At 46.4% G+C, this 21,278-nt stretch overlaps 1 protein-coding gene across 5 annotated transcripts in view; it reads right to left on the bottom strand.

Moving 5' to 3' along the window:
* The window catches only part of DOCK2 (dedicator of cytokinesis 2), an 850,676-nt gene that overhangs the window by 136,924 nt on the left and 692,474 nt on the right, over window positions 1-21,278 (bottom strand). The gene's annotated exons all lie outside the window — the stretch shown is intronic.

Genomic DNA, 21,278 nt, shown 5'->3' with positions numbered 1-21,278 from the left:
GAGCAATTAAACAGAGACTGCACGGAATTCTAATAGATGGATAATACATTATATTCTCTGTGATAAATTCTGATTACATTCCTTTTAATTTTTTTATGTAGCAGACAAGGTTCACTGAATGAGAGTACAAAAAAAGAAAAAACATAACTAAATAAATGAAAACATATTACTAATGAAAACTCGAGTTATTGGGTCAGTGCACTATGACATGTATGGAACATTTAAAAGGTATAGGCTATGTTCACACACTGGCTCTGTACACTATGAACAAGCAGGGCTCTGTACTCTGAGGACAAGCAGGGCTCTGTGCACCGAGGACAAGCAGGGCTCGGTACACTGAGGACAAGCAGGGCCCTGTACACTGAGGTCAAGTAGGGCTCTGTGCAGTGAGGACAAGCAGGGCTCTGTACACTGAGGACAAGCAGGGCCCTGTTCACTGAGGATAAGCAGGGCTCTGTACAGTGAGGACAAGCAGGGCTCTATGCACTGAGGACAAGCAGGGCTCTGTACACAGAGGACAAGCAGGGCTCTGTACACTGAGGACAAGCAGGGCCCTGTACACTGAGGTCAAGTAGGGCTCTGTGCAGTGAGGACAAGCAGGGCTCTGTACACTGAGGACAAGCAGGGCCCTGTTCACTGAGGATAAGCAGGGCTCTGTACAGTGAGGACAAGCAGGGCTCTTTGCACTGAGGACAAGCAGGGCTCTGTACACAGAGGACAAGCAGGGCTCTGTACACTGAGGACAAGCAGGGCTCTGTACACTGAGGACAAGCAGGACTCTGTACACTGAGGACAAGCAGGGCTCTGTACAGTGAGGACAAGCAGGGTTCTGTACACTGAGGACAAGTGTTACGCTATGCGCTCCGGCCTCACACGCTGGCCGTGAGCGCATGGTCCCCTTACCTTCTGCTGCCAACGGGGCTGGGACTCGCACTGCGGGACGCACCCGAATGCGAGCCCCAGTCCGTCACTCTCCGGGTGATTCCCCTGCCTCTGCTTTCAGCTCTCTGCTCCAGCACACGTGTCTCCATCCCTTAGGGCGTGCGCGCGCGCCGGAGCTTTAAGATTTAAAAGGGCCAGTACGCTCATTAGTGTAACCACCTGTGTCTTGTTGATAAATTACTCCACCCTCCTCAGTTCTCTGCCAGATCTTTGTTGCCTTGTGCCCTAGAGAAAGCGTTCCTTTGTATTGCCCTGCCGTGTACCAGATCTCCTGCTCTTGTGACCTTGACCTTGCTTCTCTGCCGCCTGCCTACTGAACTTCTGCTATGTCCCAACTACGCTACTGTGCTGCCTGCCCTGACCTACAGCTATCCTAACTACGGGTTGTCTCATCCCTTCTGTGCTTCGCATCTCCTCAGCCGCCTGTGCGGTCGAGCCTTTGCCGGGCAGCAAGCCCATCCTGCTTTGCGGCGGGCTCTGGTGAAGACCAGCGGCACCTTAGACTCCGTTCCCTGGCACGGTCAGAGTCATCTGCCACACAGGTCCAGCGGATCCACATACACCGGAGTTCCTGTCTTCAGAAACGTGAGTGTTACAAAAAGCAGGGTTCTGTACAGTGAGGACAAGCAGGGCTCTGTGCACTAAGGACAAGCAGGGCTCTGTACACTGAGGACAAGCGGGGCTCTGTACAGTGAGGACAAGCAGGGCTCTGTACACTGAGGACAAGCAGGGCTCTGTACACTGAAGACAAGCAGGGCTCTATACACTGAGGACAAGCAGGGCTCTGTACACTGAGGACAAGCAGGGCTCTGTACACTGAGGACAAGCAGTGCTCTGTACACTGAGGACAAGCAGGGCTCTGTACACTGAGGACAAGCAGGGCTCTGTACACTGAGGACAAGCAGGGCTCTAGCGGGTTTGCAGCTATTGCTATCTGGCTTACGTGCCCTGGTGGGGGGTGGTGGTGCGGGGTCCCTGGCGTCTCCTACTGCAGTGTGGGGGTCTGGGGGTGTGTCAGTGGGTGCTTTTGGTGGGGGGGTACCTGGGGGGGGGCTAGCGCTGCGGCTGGCGTTGCAGGGGGGGCGCTCAGGCAGTGGTTGCGGGGACGGTGGTCTGTCTGGGACTGAGGTCCAGACGGCAGGGCCGGTGGCTAAGTAGGCGACCGTGCTGGCCGCCTCTGGAACGAGGGGCAATGTGCGGTTAACAGATCATGCGCGAGGGGAGGTGTATGTGTGTTATGAGGGGCCTTTGGGGGCTCACCTTAAGGCTGAGGTACGGGAAAAAATTTGGAAGGGGGAGTATGTGGAGATTTTCTCCCTGCTTCCGTTAGAAAAGTTTAACCTGGATAGGGATAAGCCGGATGAGGGGAAGATGAGGTTGAAGGAGGAGGAGGAAGAACGGCGGCGGTATCGGCTGATCCCGTGGTCCGTCTCCAACTGGCTGCAAGCGTTGGCCATATTGGCTAGTATGGTGGGCGATAAGGAGCCGGAGCATTATTCCGGCCTCTCCTGTTATATGGATGCCATCGGGGAGGCGTATAGGGTTTATGGCAGAACCGCATGGTTACAATACGATAAGCAGTTTAGGTAGAGAATGGCGGTCCGGCCTTCCTTAAGGTGGGATCATAAGGACATAAGTCTGTGGATGCGGCTAATGGCGGCTCCACGTAGTGGACAGCAGCCCTTTCGGGACGGGGGGGGGGGGCATGAGTGCTCCGGGTGCGGAGGGGGCTCACACGGCCTGTCCTGCAGTTTTAGGAAGGGGAGTGGGGGTAAGTCCGGGGACCCTGACCTCAAGATGGGCGACTCCGGTGTCGGTGGTAAGTAGTACCCAAATAGGGCGGCGGCCGAATTGCCGCAGGGGGGGGTTCGGACGAGTTTAAGATACCCAGTTTGGCAGGGGGGGGGGGGTCTTTGGACCGGTGCTGAATTTGATTTCTGCCCAGATCAGGACTGATTTGGTCGAGGAGTTGTTGAAGGAGGTGGGGCTGGGCAGGATGGCGGATCCGTTAGACGCGCCTCCTTTGCCTGGATTGCGGATTTCTCCGCTGGGGTTAGTGCCCAAGAAGGAGCCCAACAAATTTAGGATGATTCATTCTCATTCATATCCGGCGGCGGATTCAGTGAACGATGGTATTGACCCGGCGCTCTGTGCCGTGTCTAAGGCTGGGTTCACACTACGTTTTCTCCCATAAGGGAGCGCATACGGCAGGGGGGAGCTAAAACCTCGCGCTCCCGTATGCCTTCGTATGCGCTCCCGTATGTCATTCATTTCAATGAGCCGACCGGACCGAACGTTTCACTCCGGTCGGCTCATTGAAATGAATGACATACGGGAGCGCATAGAAAGGTGCGCGAGGTTTTAGCTCCCCCCTGCCGTATGCGCTCCCGTATGGGAGAAAACGTAGTGTGAACCCAGCCTTATACTTCCTTTGACAGAGCTCTGATGTGGGTTAGGCGGTACGGCCTGGTACTCTCCTGGCGAAAACGGACATTGAAGCAGTGTTTCGGCTCCTTCCTGTTCCCATCGAGAGCTTTCCGCTGTTGGGTTGTTGTTCGCGGGGGCGTTATTTTGTGGACCTGTGTCTCCCGATGGGTTGTTCGGTTTTGTGTTCTTATTTTGAGCAGTTCAGCTCGTTCTTGGAGTGGGTGATTCGGCAGGAGTCTCAAGTTGCTTCACTACCTCGATTACTTTTTGATTCTTGGTTCTGGAGGTTCCATGGTTGGTGCGATCTTGTTACAAGTCATGCAGAGGGTGGCGGGGTGGTTTGGAGTCCCACTGGCCCCAGATAAGACTGAGGGCTCAGCGATGGTGGTCAAATTTTTGGGTATCGTGATCGATACTGTGGCCATGGAATGCCGTTTGCCAGAGGACAAGTTGGGGGAGGGGGTGGCGCATGAGCAGCGGGTTGGCAAGTTGCGTCTAAGGGACATTCAGGTTTTGTTGGAGAGGTTGAACTTTGCGTGCCGCATCATGCCTACGGGGAAGGTGTTTTGTCGCCGCCTGGCGGCTGCCACGGCGGGGGCGGTGCAGCCGGATCACTTTGTTAGGTTGTCGGCCGTGGTGAAGGCGGACTTAGCCATCTGGAGTGACTTTCTGGATAGATACAATGGTCGCTCCCTGATTATGGGCAGACCGGTGTCTAGCTGGGATTTGTCTCTGTTCACGGACATGCCGGGTAGTTGTGGTTTTGGGGCTTATTTGGGGGGCCAATGGTGTGTGGGTGAGTGGCCTGCGGCTTGGAGGGTGGAAGGGTACACTAAGAACTTGGCACTGCTCGAGCTCTTTCCCATTGTGGTAGCTACGATGGTGTGGGGGGAGTTGTTGGGTGGTAGGAGAGTGTGCTTTCACTGCGACAATATGGGGGTGGTTTAAGCGATTAATGGGCAGAGGGCGAATTCTCCGCCGGTGGTGAGCCTTGGCAGGCTGGTGCTGCGGGGTTTAGAGCTGAATGCACATTTTGTAGCTTTGCATGTGCCAGGAGCATGTAATGACATCGCTGACGCTATCTCTCGTTTTCTGTGGGAGCGGTTTCGAGAGCTGGCACCGGAGGAGGCTGTCCCATCTCCCGACTGGCTGTGGAGTCAGGTATAGCGGTGGCATTAGGGCTGGTTAGCCTGTCGGTGGGTGGAGCTACTTGGGCGGCGTACGGTAGATGGTGTAGGGATTGGGAGTAGCTGGTGGCGAGATTGGCCATTGGCAAGGATGTTTCGGATTGGGAGGCGGCTTTGCTTTATTATGTGGGTCGGGCTTTTTGTGAAGGGGTCTCCCCTTCAGGTTTGGGGCGTCGTTTGTCCGCCCTGGCGTTTTGGTTTAAAGTTAGGGGGTTGCAGGATATTACCAAGTTTTTCTTGGTGCGCCAGGCAGTACGGGGATTTCATAGGGGTGTGGTCTGGAGGGACGGGAGGAAGCCGGTATCTTTTACGCTCCGGTTGAGGTTGGGGGTTTTGTTGGAGACCCTATACTCTTCACGCTATGAAGTTTGTTTGTTCCACCTGGCTTTTGCATTGGCGTTTTTTGGGGCTTTTCGTATTTCGGAACTTGTGGTGCCCAGTAGGGCCAGGACGGGGGGGGGGGGTTTGATGTGCGGGTTGAGCAGGGTGTCTTGGTGTGTTTCTTGAGACATTCCAAGACTGATCAGTTGGGTAGGGGTGTGGTGTTTCGGCTGGCGGCATTGAACGGGTCGGGAATGTGTCCGGTGGCTTGTTACAAGATGTTTTTGGAGGTTCAACTGGCTGTTTTGGGTCCTCTGTTAGTTCATGGGGATGGTAGTTTCTTATCCCGCTTTCAAGTTTACGGCGGTTTTCCGCAAATGCTTGCGGGAGGCTGGCTTTCAGGCGGAAGAGTACAGTTCTCATTCTTTTCGTATTGGCGCAGCGACTGAGGCTTCTCGGTGGGGGTGGGATCCTGGTGTGATTAAGCGGATCGGGCGGTGGGAGTCTGATCGCTTTAAAATTTATGTTCAGCCGGAATTGTTGTAAGTGGTTTGGTTAAGTTCTATACTGGCATGCTCTTTTTTTTCTTTTAGGTTCCAGGAAGTGCCTGGTTTGGATCATCAGCCATTCATATGTGGTCAGAGGGGGGGCAAGGGCTGCTGTGCGTCCGGAGGGTTGTCAGTTGGGGTTCTCCAGGTCGGAGGTGGAGGCTCGCTGGCTGGGTCAAGGGGGTATGCGGTGGTCCGAGTTGCTGCCCTGTGTTCACTTTTATGCTAGAATGGACAGGAACCAGGATGTTGTGGTCTTGCATCTTGGGGGGAATGACCTGGGTTTTCGTACATCCAGGAATTTGATGCGGGACGTCAAGCTGGACGTGCTGAGGCTCTGGTCGGCTTTCCCTGGACTGCTAGTCATCTGGTCGGATATAGTGGCTCGGAGGCATTGGAGGGGTGCCAGGTCGGTGGCTGGACTGAATCGTGCTCGGGCAAAGGTGAACAAGGCGTTGGGGAGGTTCATGGCACGAAATGGAGGGCTGATGGCGCGCCATTCGGAGTTGGAAAATTGGGACCCGGATTTTTTGGCTTCGGATTTGGTCCACCTCAATGTCTTTGGAATGGACCTATGGCTGTTGAATATTCGTGAGGCAGTGGAGCGGGCCTTGGGGGTGTGGCAGAACGTGGCCGAGTAAGGGGTCACTCACACTCGTTGTGGAAGGGACAGTTGAAGTACCCAGAGGCATCAAGACCTGTGGATTGGGAGTGAAGTGGGGCGTGGAGGAGATACGCCCCGGAGGTATGGTTCCTGTGGCCATAGGGGGGCACAAGGAAGGATACGGAGCTCCAAAGGGGGTGCTCCAGGGCCAGGTGTTTGTCGGCCGGGACCAAGAGTAGGAGACCCCAGAATTTCAGGTTGATGGAAAGAAAGTGGACAGTGCCTCTGGGTCTTCTCCTGATAAAGTTTTAGTTATGAGTTTGGTTATATATATGTTGTATGATGTTCATACAAAGTTATTTATGCACAATGTTTTAATTGTTAAATAATAAAATTGGGCTGCTGTGGCCTTAGCACCATACACATGTGTCGGTCATTACTGGTGGATGGTGGGGATTTGTATGGTCAGGGACAGGCAGCTAGAATCTCCCTTAGTCATGTGCAGTGTGGACAAGCAGGGCTCTGTACACTAAGGACAAGCAGGGCTCTGTAAACTAAGGACAAGCAGGGCTCTGTACACTGAGGACAAGCAGGGCTCTGTACACTGAAGACAAGCAGTGCTCTGTGCAGTGAGGACAAGCAGGGCTCTGTGCAGTGAGGACAAGCAGGGCTCTGTGCAGTGAGGAAAAACAGGGCTCTGTACACTGAGGACAAGCAGGGCTCTGTGCACTGAGGCCTACACAGCAGGATGATTGACAAGCAAGGAGCTTGCACAGAGCCCTGCTTGACCACCTAAACTGTATTTTGTCCTGTATTTCCTTTTCAGCACAGAGACACACAGGCAATAGCTGCAGGGATACGACAGGATCTTTTCACCGAAAATATGCACGTTTTTTAACCACCGTATATTACAAATACACATTGGCCCTCATTTACTAAGAGTGTTGGGTTTTTACTAGTGTGAAATGTTATTTTAGACTTGCAGGATTCCACTCTAATTACTATGAGGATTCACAGAATTACAAGTTGGCAAAATTCTCAAACCAGCTTTTACTAGGTAGAAATTTTACGCCATTTGTTCACAGGGTTTTCTGTGAATTCAATAGAAAATAGATTGGGTTGTGAAACCATGCCCCTTTTCTGGCCACTAACACCCTCTTTGTGACAGACCACGCCCCTTTTAAGCTTTTCACATTGCAATGTTGAGTTTGGCGCAGCCATGTCGCAGACACCATGCGCCAAAATAACTCGACAAAAACTAGTTGGTTTTAGCATAATAAATTAGCGCCATTATGTTTTTATCTACATTATATATAGAGGTTTTTTTAAACAACAGGTACACTTTAATGAACATTCTGATGATCCAAACAAGGTTGAAAATTCCAGCTTTTATTTTTTACATTTAAAATGTTTTGCCTTTTTTACTTATGCCCATTTTTGGCATTTTAGTTTACATTTTGGGAATTGGCTTAACCTCTTAAGGACCCATGATGTACCAGTACATCATGAGTCAGCTCCCGTTCTATAGCGGGTCGGGCCTGGCCTCTAACAACGACCATGACCCGTGACTAATAGCTATTAACCTTTTAAACTCGGCGTTCAAAGTTGATCACCGTGTCTAAAGTGAAACTAAACTAATGTCGGTAAGCTCAGGGGGGGGCTGTTCGGGATCGCCACGTGAAATCGCGGCATCCCGAACAGCTGTAGGACATGAGGAGGGTCCCCTTACCTGCTGTCTGGTGTCCGATGGCCGAATGACTGCTCAGTACCTGAGATCCAGGCATGAGCAGGCAAGCGGCAGAAACATCGATCAATGGTTTCCTATGAGAAACCATTGATCAATATAAAGGATCAGTGTGTGCAGTGTTATAGCCCCCTATGGGAGCTATAACATTGCAAAAAAAAGTGGTAAAAAAAAGTTAATAAAGATCATTTAACCCCTTCCCTAATAAAAGTTTGAATCACCCCCCTTTTCCCATAAAAAAAAAAAAAAAAAAATTAAACATATGTGATATTGCCGTGTGCAGAAATGTCCGAATTATAAAAATATATTATTTAACCGCACGGTCAATGGCGTATGCACAAAAAAATTCCAAAGTCCAAAATAGCGTATTTTTGGTTAATTTTATATAATGAAAAAATGAATAAATATCGATCAATTAGTCCGATCAATACAAAAATGGTACCGCGAAAAACTTCAGATCACTGTGCAAAAATCTGTTTAACTTTCTGGAGCCAGTTGATATATATAAAAAGTTTTTTCCTGGAATACCCCTTTAAGGACACAGCGTTTTTGCTTTTTTGCATTTTCATTTTTTCCTCATCACCTTCTAAAAATCATAACACTTTCAATTTTGCAGATACAATACCATATGATGGCTTATTTTATGCGCCACCAATTCTACTTTGCAGTGACATTAGTCATTTTACCAAAAAATCCACGGTGAAAGGGAAAAAAAATGTATTGTGCGACAAAATTTAAGAAAAAATTTCATTTTGTAACTTTTGGGGTATTCCGTTTCTACAGGTCATTTTTCGGTACAAATACACCTTATCTTTATTCTGTAGGTCCATACGGTTAAAATGATACCGACATGATTTTGTCGTACTCCGGAAAAAAATCATAACTACATGCAGGAAAATGTATACGTTAAAAATTTTCATCTTCTGACCCCCTATAGCTTTTTTTTTTTCGCATATGGGCCTGTATGAGGGCCAATTTTTTGTGCCGTGTTCTAAAGTTGTTATCAGTACCATTTTTGTATAGATCAGACTTTTTGATCACTTTTTACTCATTTTTTCATAATATAAAAAGTGACCAAAAATATGCTATTTTGGACTCTGGAATTTATTTGCACGTACACCATTGACAGCGAGCTTTAATTAATTATATATTTTTATAGTTCGGACATTTACACACGTGGCTATACCACATATGTTTATTTTTAATTTACAGGTTTTTTTTCATGGGAAAAGGGGGGGATTCAAACTTTTATTAAGGAAGGGGTTAAATGACCTTTATAAACTTTTTTTTCCACTTTTTTTTTTTTTTTTTTGCAGTGTTATAGCTCCCATAGAGGGCTATAACACTTAACACATTGATCTTTTACCCTGATCCCTGCAAAGCCATAGCTTTGCATGGATCAGAGCTATAGGGGCTCGATTGCTCAAGCCTGTAGCTCAGGCTTGGAGCAATCAAACGCCGATCGAACACGACGGAGCAAGGTAAGGGGCCTCCGCTCGCATCCTAGTTGATCGGGATATCGCAATTTTATCGTGATAGCCCGATCAGCCCGACTGAGCTGCCAGGAAGTGTTTACCCAAGGGTTAATAGCGCGCAGCATAGCCCTATCATTAGCAGCCGGGACCAACCCGGTGTGATGCGGGGTCACGGCTTGACCCCATTTTAAATATCGGGACCGGGCGCAGGGCGTACAGGTACGCCCTGCATCCTTAACTCCTTAAGGACGTAAGGTGTACCTGTACGCTCTACGCCCGGTCCCCGGGACCCTGGGCTAACAGCGCGCGGCAACCCTTCATAACCCTTCAGACGCGGCGATCAAAGTTGACCGCCGTGTCTGAAAGCGAAAGTGAACGCTGCCCGGCAGCTCAGTCGGGCTGATCGGGACATCGCAATAAAATCGCAATGTTCCGATCAGCTGGGACGCAAGCGGAGGTCCCCTTACTGGTCTCCGCAGCGTCCGATCGTCGATTGATTGCTCCAAGCCTGAGCTACAGGCTTGAGCAATCGAGACCCTACCTGACTGAACCGTGCAAAGCTATGGCTTTGCAGGGATGAGCAAGCATAGGAGATCAGTGTGTGCAGTGCTATAGCTCCCTATGGGAGCTATAGCACTGCAAAAAAATATATATTGTTAATTAAATCGCACGGTCAATGGCGTGCGCGCAAAAAAAATCCAAAATAGTGTATTTTTGGTCACTTTTTATATCATGAAAAAATGAATAAAAAGTGATCAAAAAGTCCAATCAATACAAAAATAGTACCGATAAAAACTTCAGAACGCGGTCCAAAAAATGAGTCCTCATACCGGCCCGTACGCGGAAAAAGAAAAAAGTTATAGGGGTTAGAAAATGAGAATTTTTAACATAAATTTTCCTGCATGTAGTTATGATTTTTTTTCCGAAGTACAACAATATCAACCTATATAAGTAGGGTATCATTTTAACCGTATGGACCTAGAGAATAAAGATAAGGTGTTATGTTTACCGAAAATTGCACTGCGTAGAAACGGAAGCCCCCAAAAATGACAAAATTAAATTTTTTCTTCAATTTTGTCGCACAATTAATTTTTTTTCCGTTTCGCTGTGGATTTTTGGGTAAAATGACTAATGTCACTGCAAAGTAGAATTGGTGGTGCAAAAAATAAGCCATCATATGGAATTTTATGTGCAAAATTGAAAGTGTTATGATTTTTAGAAGGTGATGAAGAAAAAATGAAAATGCAAAAACGGAAAAACCCTGCGTCCTTAAGGGGTTAAGAGGTTAAGGGGTTCTCCACTGAAAAAAAAAAAATTTTTTAATCAACTGGTGCCTGAAACTTTCTGGCACCAGATGATTAAAAAAATGTTTTCCAGTGGAGTGCCCCTTTAACCCCTTCATGACCCAGCCCATTTTCACCTTCATGACCTGGGCATTTTTTGAAAATCTGACCACTGTCACTTTAAACATTAATAACTTTGGAATGCTTTTACTTATCATTCTGATTCCGAGATAGTTTTTTCATGACATATTCTACTTTATGTTATTGGTAAAATTTCACTGATATTTGTATCCTTTCTTGGTAAAAAATCTAAAAATTTCATGAAAATTTTGAAAATTTAGCATTTTTCTAACTTTGAAAGTCTCTGCTTGAAAGGAAAATGGATATTCCAAATAAATTACATATTGATTCACATATACAATATGTCTACTTTGTGTTTGCATAAAAAAATTGACAAGTTTTTACTTTTGGAAGACACCAGATGGCTTCAAAGTTCCGCAGCAATTTTCCAATTTTTCTCAAGATTTTCAAAATCGTAATTTTTCAGGGCCCAGTTCAGGTTGGAAGTGGATTTTAAGGGTCTTCATATTAGAAATACCCCATAATTGACCCCATTATAAAAACTGCACCCCCCAAAGTATTCAAAATGACATTCAGTAAGTGTTTTAACCCTTTAGGTGTTTCACAGGAATAGCAGCAAAGTGAAGGAGAAAATTCTAAATCTTCATTTTTTACACTCGCATTTTCTTGTAGACCCAATTTTTTTATTTTTACAAGGGGTAAAAGGAGATAAATCACCCTAAAATTTGTAACCCAATTTCTCTTGAGTAAGGAAATACCTCATATGTCTATGTAAAGTGTTCGGCGGGCGCAGTAGAGGGCTCAGAAGGGAAGGAGCGACAATGGGATTTTGGAGAGTGAGTTTTTCTGAAAGGGTTTTTGGGGGGCATGTCCCATTTAGGAAGCCCCTATGGTGCCAGAACAGTGGACCCCCCCCCACATGTGACCCCATTTTGGAAACTATACCCCTCATGGAATTTAATAAGGGGTGCAGTGAGCATTTACACCCCACTGGCGTTTGACAGATATTTGAAACAGTGGACTGTGCAAATCAAAAATTTTATTTTTCATTTTCACAGACCACTGTTCCAAAAATCTGTCATACACCAGTGGGGTGTAAATGCTCACTGCACCCCTTATTAAATTCCGTGAGGGGTGTAGTTTCCAAAATGGGGTCACATATGGATATTTATTGTTTTGCGTTTGTCAGAACTGCTGTAACAATCAGCCACCCCTGTGCAAATCGCCTCAAATGTACATGGCGCACTCTCCCTTCTGGGCCTTGTTGTGCGCCCCCAGAGCACTTTGCGCCCACATATGGGGTATCTCCGTAGTCGGGAGAAATTGCGTTACAAATTTTGGGGGTCTTTTTTCCCTTTTACCTCTTGTGAAAATGAAAAGTATAGGGAAACACCAGCATGTTAGTGTAAAAAATTTATTTTTTTACACTAACATGCTGGTGTAGACCCCAACTTCACCTTTTCATAAGGGGTTAAAGAAGAAAAAGCCCCCCAAAATTTGTAAGGCAATTTCTCCCGAGTACGGCGATACCCCATATGTGTCCCAAAACTGTTGCCCTGAAATACGACAGGGCTCCAAAGTGAGAGAGCGCCATGCGCATTTGAGGCCTGAATTAGGGATTTGCATAGGGGTATTCTATGCCAATGATTCCCAAACAGGGTGCCTCCAGCTGTTGCAAAACTCCCAGCATGCCTGGACAGTCAATGGCTGTCCGGCAATACTGGGAGTTATTATTTTGCAACAGCTGGAGGCTCCGTTTTGAAAACAGTAGCGTACCAGACGTTTTTCATTTTTTGGGGGGAGGGGGGCTGTGTAGGGGTATGTGTATATGTAGTGTTTTTTACTTTTTATTTTGTGTTAGTGTAGTGTTTTTAGGGTACAGTCACATGGGCAGAGGTTCACAGCAAGTTTGCCGCTGGAAGTTTGAGCTGCAGCGCAAAATTTGCGCCATATCAAACTTGCAGCACTCACTGTAAACTTCCGCCCATGTGAGTGTACCGTGTACATTCACATTGGGGGGGGGGGGGGGGTGGCAAACATCCAGCTGTTGCAAACTCCGAGCATGCCCTTTGGCTGTCCGTGCATGCTGGGAGTTGTAGTTTTGCAACAGCTGGAGGAACGCTGGTTTGGAAACACTAAGTTAAGTAATAAACTTTCAAGTGTTTTGCAACCAAACTTAGTGTTTCCAAACCAGTGTGCCTCCAGCTGTTGCAAAACTACAACTCCCAGCATGCATGGTCTGCCAGTGCATGCTGGGAGTTATAGTTTTGCAACAATTGCAACAGCTGGAGGCACTGAGGTAGGAAACGGACAATGTTTCCCAACTAGTGTGCCTCCAGTTGTTGCAAAACTACAACTCCCAGCATGCCCAGACTGCCCAGGCATGCTGGAAGTTGTAGTTCGGCAATATCTGAAGGATCAGATGTTGCCGAACTACAACTTCCAGCATGCTTGGGCAGTCTGGGCATGCTGGGAGTTGTAGTTTTGCAACATCTGGAGGTCCACAGTTTGGAGACGACTGTATAATGGTCTCCAATCTGTACTCTTCCAGATGTTAGAGAACTACAACCCTCAGCATGCCAGGACAGACTGAGCATGCTGAGATTTGTAGTTTTGCAACATCTGGAAGAGCACAGATTGGAGACCATTATACAGTGGTCTCCAAACTGTGGACCTCCAGATGTTGCAAAACTACAACTCCCAGCATGCCCAGAAAGCCAAAGGCTGTCTGGGCATGCTGGGAGTTGCAGTTTTGAAACTCTCAGAGGCAGCAGTGAGATCGCTTTACGGCGATCTCACTGCTGCCAATGAAGATGCCAAACTGCTGCCGGAAACTCACCTCCGGGACGCAGCGCAGCCAGGACCGCATGGAGGACGCCGGGACCGCCGGGACCGATCGGGACACTGCATGGACGGGTAAGTGACGCCGGGGGACGGGTCAGGGACACTTAGCAGAGCGGTGTGTGTCCCGATCCCCGTGATCGGGACTCACACACCGCGCTGCTAAGTATTTTCATAGCGAAACGCTGCTATCAGCTAGTCAGATTTGACCAGCTGATAGCAGCGATCGCTGGGGGGGGGGTGGGGGATGAAACCCCCCATGGTCGCACGGTAAGATGGCTGGCTATCAGTGATAGCCACCATCTTACCGGGCGCTGCGGGGTGCCGCGAGTAGCGGTGAAAATGTTCATGACGTACCTGTATGTCATGGGTCGGGAACACCTTGCCACCCATGACGTACAGGTATGTCATAGGTCGGGAAGGGGTTAAACTAACCCAAAACATGATATGAGCTGCCAACCAAAAACTGGACATTTAAATTGTTTGACATTCCAAATTACATGTGAAAATATGATCATACTGGATGCATGGTTAAGCATCATGGTTGATATTGAATCCACCAAGGAAGGAAGATTTAGGTTTTGTTAACACATGGTATTTTGGGTCATTTTTTGAAAATTAAAATGGCCATTTTATGGTTCAAGAATCTTCCCAAAAGTTGTTTTTTGCTTATTGAGTTTCATGTAGCTCAATGAAAAAACAACAGAATATTTACATTCCATAAAATTTCATGACTATAATATCTGAAAAAAACATTTTTTAAAAAAAAAATGTAAAAAAGGCTTAAAAATAATGAAATAGCAGAAAAACTGTATTGGATAAAAAAATTCAACAAGACACATACCGTATTTTTCACTGTATTTTCACGCGATTTCACCGCGGCGGTCCCGAACAGCCCGACTGAATAGCCGGGTTAGTGCTTACAGGACACCGGGAGGGACCTTACCTGCCTCCTCGGTGTCTTCTCCGTTCAGGGATCCCCTGTATGGCCGGCGCTCTCCTTCCTCGTCATCACGTCGTTGCGTACGTGCGTCGGCGTGCGTAACGATGTGATGGCGGCGACGGAGAGCGAGGATACCCAGCCGGCAGCGGACACGGCGACAGCGATGGAGCAACATCCAGGGCAGCGGTGACGGGTCCGGAGCGGCGGGGACACGTGAGTATTACCTCCTATGCAGTGGTCTTCAATCTGCGGACCTCCAGATGTTGCAAAACTACAACTCCCAGCGTGCCCGGACAGCCAACGGCTGTCCGGGCATGCAGGGAGTTGTAGTTTTGCAACATCTGGAGGTCCGCAGATTAAAGACCACTATTGGCTTCAAAATCTTTATTTTTTTAGAATTTGCACCTATAAATTGGGTGCGTCTTATACGCCGGTGCGTCCTATAGGGCGAAAAATGTAATTCCTTTTTTCCACTAATCATTATCTACCTTGCCTAGGGTCTATTCCTTCCTATACCTCTCTACAGCTGTATACCATAAACAAAGAGGAGCATAACTGATAGAAATAACCTTTATTACACCAATTTAAAACTGTATAATTATCAAACCATGATGAAATAATAGGTAAATAGGGAACTAAAAGTAATTTTAAAAACAATGATCTGGGACAGACTTGAGTGACAGAATGACAATTCAACACATGCAGTATAATATACACCCTGTTCCAAATTATTATGCAAATTATATTTTTCTCATTTACCTAAATAATTGATGTAAATAACAGTCAGCATAATTCTCATGTTATCAACTATTAAGAGTACAATTCAAATTTTATTGAACAAACCTCCTAATGATAACATTGTTTTTTTTAACTCCTTAACCCCTTAACGACGCAGGACGTATATTTACGTCCTGCGCCGGCTCCCGCGATATGAAGCGGGATCGCGCCGTGATCCTGCATCATATCGCGTCGGTCCCGGCGCTCATCAACGGCCGGGACCCGCGGCTAATACCACACATCACCGATCGCGGTGATGTGCGGTATTAACCCTTTAGAAGCGGCGGTCAAAGCTGACCGCCGCTTCTAAAGTGAAACTGAAAGTGACCCGGCTGCTCAGTCGGGCTGTTCGGGACCGCCGCTGTGAAATCGCGGCGTCCCGAACAGCTGACCGGACACCGGGAGGGCCCTTACCTGCCTCCTCGGTGTCCGATCCACGAATGACTGCTCCGTGCCTGAGATCCAGGAGCAGTCAAGCGCCGATAATGCTGATCACAGGCGTGTTAATACACGCCAGTGATCAGCATAGGAGATCAGTGTGTGAAGTGTTATAGGTCCCTATGGGACCTATAACACTGCAAAAAAATGTTAAAAAAAAGTGTTAATAAAGGTCATTTAACCCCTTCCCTAATAAAAGTTTGAATCACCCCCCTTTTCCCATAAAAAAAATAAAACAGTGTAAAAAAATAAATAAACATATGTGGTATTGCCACGTGCGTAAATGTCCGAACTATAAAAATATATCATTAATTAAACCGCACGGTCAATGGCGTACGCGCAAAAAATTTCCAAAGTCCAAAAAGGCGTATTTTGGTCACTTTTTATACCATTAAAAAAATGAATAAAAAGTGATCAAAAAGTCCGATCAAAACAAAAATGATACCGATAAAAACTTCAGAACACGGCGCAAAAAATGAGTCCTCATAACGCCCTGTACATGGAAAAATAAAAAAGTTATAGGGGTCAGAAAATGAAATTTTTAAATGTATAAATTTTCCTGCATGTAGTTATGATTTTTTCCAGAAGTGCGACAAAATCAAACCTATATAGGTAGGGTATCATTTTAACCGTATGGACCTACAGAATAATGATAAGGTGTAATGTTTACCAAAATATGCACTGCGTAGAAACGGAAGCCCCCAAAATTTACAAAATGGCGTTTTTTTTTTCGATTTTGTCGCACAATGATTTTTTTTTCCGTTTCGCCGTGCATTTTTGGGTAAAATGACTAATGTCACTGCAAAGTAGAATTGGCGACGCAAAAAATAAGCCATAATATGGATTTTTAGGTGGAAAATTGAAAGGGTTATGATTTTTAAAAGGTAAGGAGGAAAAAACGAAAGTGCAAAAACGGAAAAACCCTGAGTCCTTAAGGGGTTAAGGACTTAGGACGTACTCATACGTCCTAAGTCCTTTCCCTGTCTATAACGCGTGGTCCCGGCGCCTATTCACAGCCGGGACCCGCGGCTAATAGAGCGACCGCGATCGTTCGGCCACGCGCTATTAACCCTTCCGAAGCTGAGCGCCGCATTGAAAGTGAAAGTAAATGCTTCCCGGCTGCTCGGTCGGGCTGATCGGGGTCATCGCGATAAAATCGTGATGCCCCGATCAGCTACCCAGAGAGAAGAAGGTCCCTACCTTCTTCCGTTGGCGTCCCGGCTCTGATTGATTGCTCCATGCCTGAGTTACAGGCTGGAGCAATCAACCGCCGATTACACAGCTTGTTGCCATGCAACGGCAAGGCAACAATCTGTGTATGCAATCAGCCATTGCAAGCTCATAGGTCCCTATAGGAGCTATGAGCTCGCAAAAAAAAAAAAAAGTGTAAAAAAAAGTTAACCCTTTCAGGTATTCCCTTCTGAATTAAAAGTTTAAATCACCTGGCATTTCCTAGTAACAAAATAAAAGAGTGTAAATAAAAATAAACATATGTGGTAAAACCGTGTGCGGAAATGTCCAAATTATAAAAAATATACCGCTTTTAAAACCGTACGTTCAATGGCATACCCGCAAAAAAATTCTAAAGTCCGACAAAATCAAACCTATACAAGTAGGGTATCATTTAAACGTATGGACCTACAGAATAAAGATAAGGTGTCATTTTTACCAAAAAATGTACTGCACAGAAACGGAAGCCCCCAAAATTTACAAAATGGCATTTTTTCTTCAAGTTTGTTGCACAATAAATTTTTTTCCGTTTCGCCGTGGATTTTTCGGTAAAATGACTAATGTCACTGTAAAGAAGAATTGGTGGCACAAAAAATAAGCCATAATACAGATTTTTATGTGTAAAGTTGAAAGGGTTATGGTTTTTTAAAGGCAAGGGGGAAAAAACAAAAATGCAAAAACGTGAAATCGCTCAGTCCTTAAGGGGTTAAATATAAAAAACTTACAATGCACTGTTCCAAATTATTATGCACAGTGGCCGGCATATATCATTGTAGGAGTAAGTGAAGCATTTTTCTACACCTTTTTTTAACAGTCAAACCAAGAATCTTTTATTGAAAAGAATAATGATAGCAGTACAAAAGGCAAAAGATAAATAGTAAAATGCCTTTTCAGGCATAAAATAACATAATAACAGATAAAACAGAGAACATGGAGGTTACATCATCTCGTTGGTTCGCACAGAAACAAAGAACATAGCACATATGCATGGAAAACAGTACAAATACAGGGCAATGGCAGGATCGGTCGTCCCAAACAGTCGCCTCAAGCACATATAATACCTAGGAAAATTCCCCGCCCCCCAGTTCAATATAGAGAAAGGCAATTCTGCATAGGTGGGCAATAAGAGGAGGCCTGCCATTCTTCCCATAATTTATCAAAATATTCCACCCTGTTCTCACGAATGGCAGACAATTTTTCACAAAGCATAATAAAGTTAACTCTATTGATAACCTTCTGAAATGACAATAACGGGGATTTCCATTGGGCCGCTATATGAATCCTGGTAATCATAAAAATGAATTGAGCCATTCGAAAGGTGCGGAATGGCATCCTACTGGGTCTGTTGCTTAAAAGACAAAAAGATGGGGAACTGGGCATGCGGTCACCAAATAAATCTACCAGGACCGCATGAACCCTTCTCCACAATTGCGCTACCGTAGGGCAGCTCCACCAAATATGATGCATAGAACCAGTAGTCTGACATCCCCTGAAGCAAAGAGGAGACACCGATGGGTATAGTGTGTGCAATCTAGAAGGGACCATATAGACTCTATGTAGGATTTTAATGGATGTCTCCATCAAGGAGACCTGCCAACTACCCTTACTAATAGCCGTGCAACAAGCATGCCATTGGGGTAAAGATAGGGTCACATGGAGGTCACGTTCCCAGGCTACCATGAAGCGCAGTTTAGTATCAGTAGGGGGAGCATTTAGATGAGCATAAATGCGAGAAAGCATGCCTGGCAACGTAGGACCATAAAGCAAGGCTGCTTCATAGAATGTAGTATGTACCTGAAAGCCTTTAGGTCCCAACGAGGAGTAATATGATAGGATTTGAAGGGCCCGGAAATATTCCCCAGGCGGGAGTGTATGTATAGAGCAGAGTTGTGTTATGGTGATCAATTGTTTACCCACCAGCAGGTCAGATAATTTAGTTAGTTTAGCAGAGCGCCACCAAGAATATAAAGCGGTGGAAATGCCAGGTTGAAAAGAGGGATTAGAAAGAAAGGGGAGGAGGGGAGGTATAGGGGACTGCAGACGGAATTTGAAGCGAACCAGATGCCAAAGAGACAAGGAAAACAGAGTGATTTGCGCCAAAGAGGAGAGAAGAGCTGAGACAGGACAAGAGGACCACATCAGGGCGGAAAAAGAGTAGGGAGAGATAAGGGATGCCTCCAACCCCACCCATCTAGGGGCATTTTGGGTGGCGTGTGTTAGGGCCAATTGGGCTAGGCGAGCAGCATAGTAATATTTCAGCAGGTTGGGAACCGATAGGCCACCCACCCTTTTATGATAATGCATAACAGTCTTGTTAATGCGGGGCCGTCTCCCATTTCAGATGTAATGGGAAATAGTGTGTTGAAGAGAGCATATGTCTTTTTTCACTACTGGGATGGGAAGGGAGCGGAACAAATACAGGATGCGTGGAAGAATAACCATTTTGCATACATTTATGCGACCTATCCACGAGATATGGGGTACCGTCCACTTAGTGAGATCCGCTCTAACAGAGCGAAATAGTGGAGGATAGTTTGCCGCATATAAAGCTTTAAGGGATGTGGTAAGAGTAACACCTAGATAAGACAGGCCTTGGTAGGAATCATGAAACCCAAAATTTAATGAAATCAATTGACGTGTCAAAGGTGGGACATTGCAATACATAACTTCCGATTTAGCCACATTCACCTTCAACCCCGACAGCCCAGCAAACCTATCCAAGAGAGTGAGTAAATTAGGTAAAGTAACTAAAGGATTCGTTAACGTCAGGAAAAGGTCATCTGCAAATAGACTAGTTTTATATTCCAGCGAACCCACCACAAGGCCCTTAATGTCAACATTGTCTCTAATAGCAACCGCCAACGGCTCCATCACGAGCACAAAAAGCGCCGGTGAGAGGGGGCATCCCTGGCGCGTTCCCCTCCCTATAGATATAGATGAGGGTGAAGTGGAGGGCAGCTTCAAGTAGGCCGTTGGGGCCGAATAAAGGCCACGCAACATGCTAACAAAGGGACCCGAAATGCCAAATTTCGACAGTACTTGAAACAGGTAGGGCCACGAGACCGTATCAAAGGCCTTTTCTATATCTAACGCTAGGGCGGCCATGGGAGTTTTAGTTACATCTGAATAGTTGATAAGGTTTAAGATCTTCCTAATATTATCTGGGGCTTGTCGGCCTGGGATAAATCCCACCTGGTCTTGGTGGATAAGAGAGGGCAAATAGGTATTAAGTCTAGAAGCAAGAATAGAGGTAAGTAGTTTAGAATCGACATTAAGAAGAGAGATAGGACGATAGTTAGAGGGTAGAGTGTGGTCCTTAGAGGGTTTAGGCAAGACAGTGATCAAAGCATCAAGAAATTCAGAGGGAGGTTTGGCGGCAGAAAAAAGGGAGTTGAAAAAGGAAACAAGATGAGGAATTAGCAAAGAGGAAAAGGTTTTAAAGTAGGAGGCAGAAAATCCGTCCGGGCCGGGAGACTTGCCCAATTTAAGATGGTCAATGGCCCATTCTACCTCCTCCACCGTGATGGGTCCGTTCAAGGCCTCCCGGTCCAAAGCAGATAAAGATGGGAGAGACAATTGAGAGAAAAAGGCATTGAAAGAAGCAGAATAATTAGGGGGAGAAGTAGGAGCCGAGTAGAGGTGAGAATAGAAGGAAGAAAAAGCCTCATAAATACGATCAGGGTGGGATGTGCGGAGGGCCCGGTCTCAACTGAACACTATGTACCCGGTTAAATGAGGAAGTTTTCTTAAGCATAGCCGCGAGCAACCTGTCAGGTTTATTAGCCAACCTATAATAGGTCGCACCCATCCACCTCAAAGCTTTCTCAACCTTAGTAAAAAGCAGGGCATCCAATTGCAACCTAGTATCCGCAATAGACTTATAAAGATAGGGGGTAGGATCCTGCTGATGGGCAAAAACCAATCTAGATAATCTGGCCTCCAAGGCCGTCTGGACTGTAGACCTATCTCGCTTAATACCCGAGGCCGTAGAGATCAGGCGTCCGCGGATGTAAGCCTTATGGGCCAACCACGTCCAATGTGGAGACGATTGTGGGGAGCTATTTAAAGAAAAGTAGGAAGCAATATCACTCTCCAATTGGGTTTTAATTCTAGGCATAGTCAAGAGAGACTTGTTAAGTCTCCACCTAAATGGTAATATGAGAGTGGACATAAAATTAAAGACTGACAATACCAGATCATGGTCCGACCATGACACGGGTACATGACGAGCATAGACCAGCTGAGACACCGTCGCAGCGTTGACCAAGATCCAGTCTATCCTCGTGTAGTGGCGTTGGACCGGGGAATAATAGGTATAACCTCTACTGGCACCGTTATGTTCCCTCCATGTGTCCACAAGAGAGTGCATAGCAAACAGACTGGATAATAGGCGTTGTTGAGTCCCCGACCTACGAAACTGAACCGTATTAGAACGGT

The sequence above is a fragment of the Hyla sarda genome, chromosome 4 (genome assembly GCF_029499605.1).
Source record: "Hyla sarda isolate aHylSar1 chromosome 4, aHylSar1.hap1, whole genome shotgun sequence".
In the NCBI taxonomy this organism is placed as follows: Eukaryota; Metazoa; Chordata; class Amphibia; order Anura; family Hylidae; genus Hyla; species Hyla sarda.
This window is presented reverse-complemented; position numbering and strand designations above follow the sequence as displayed.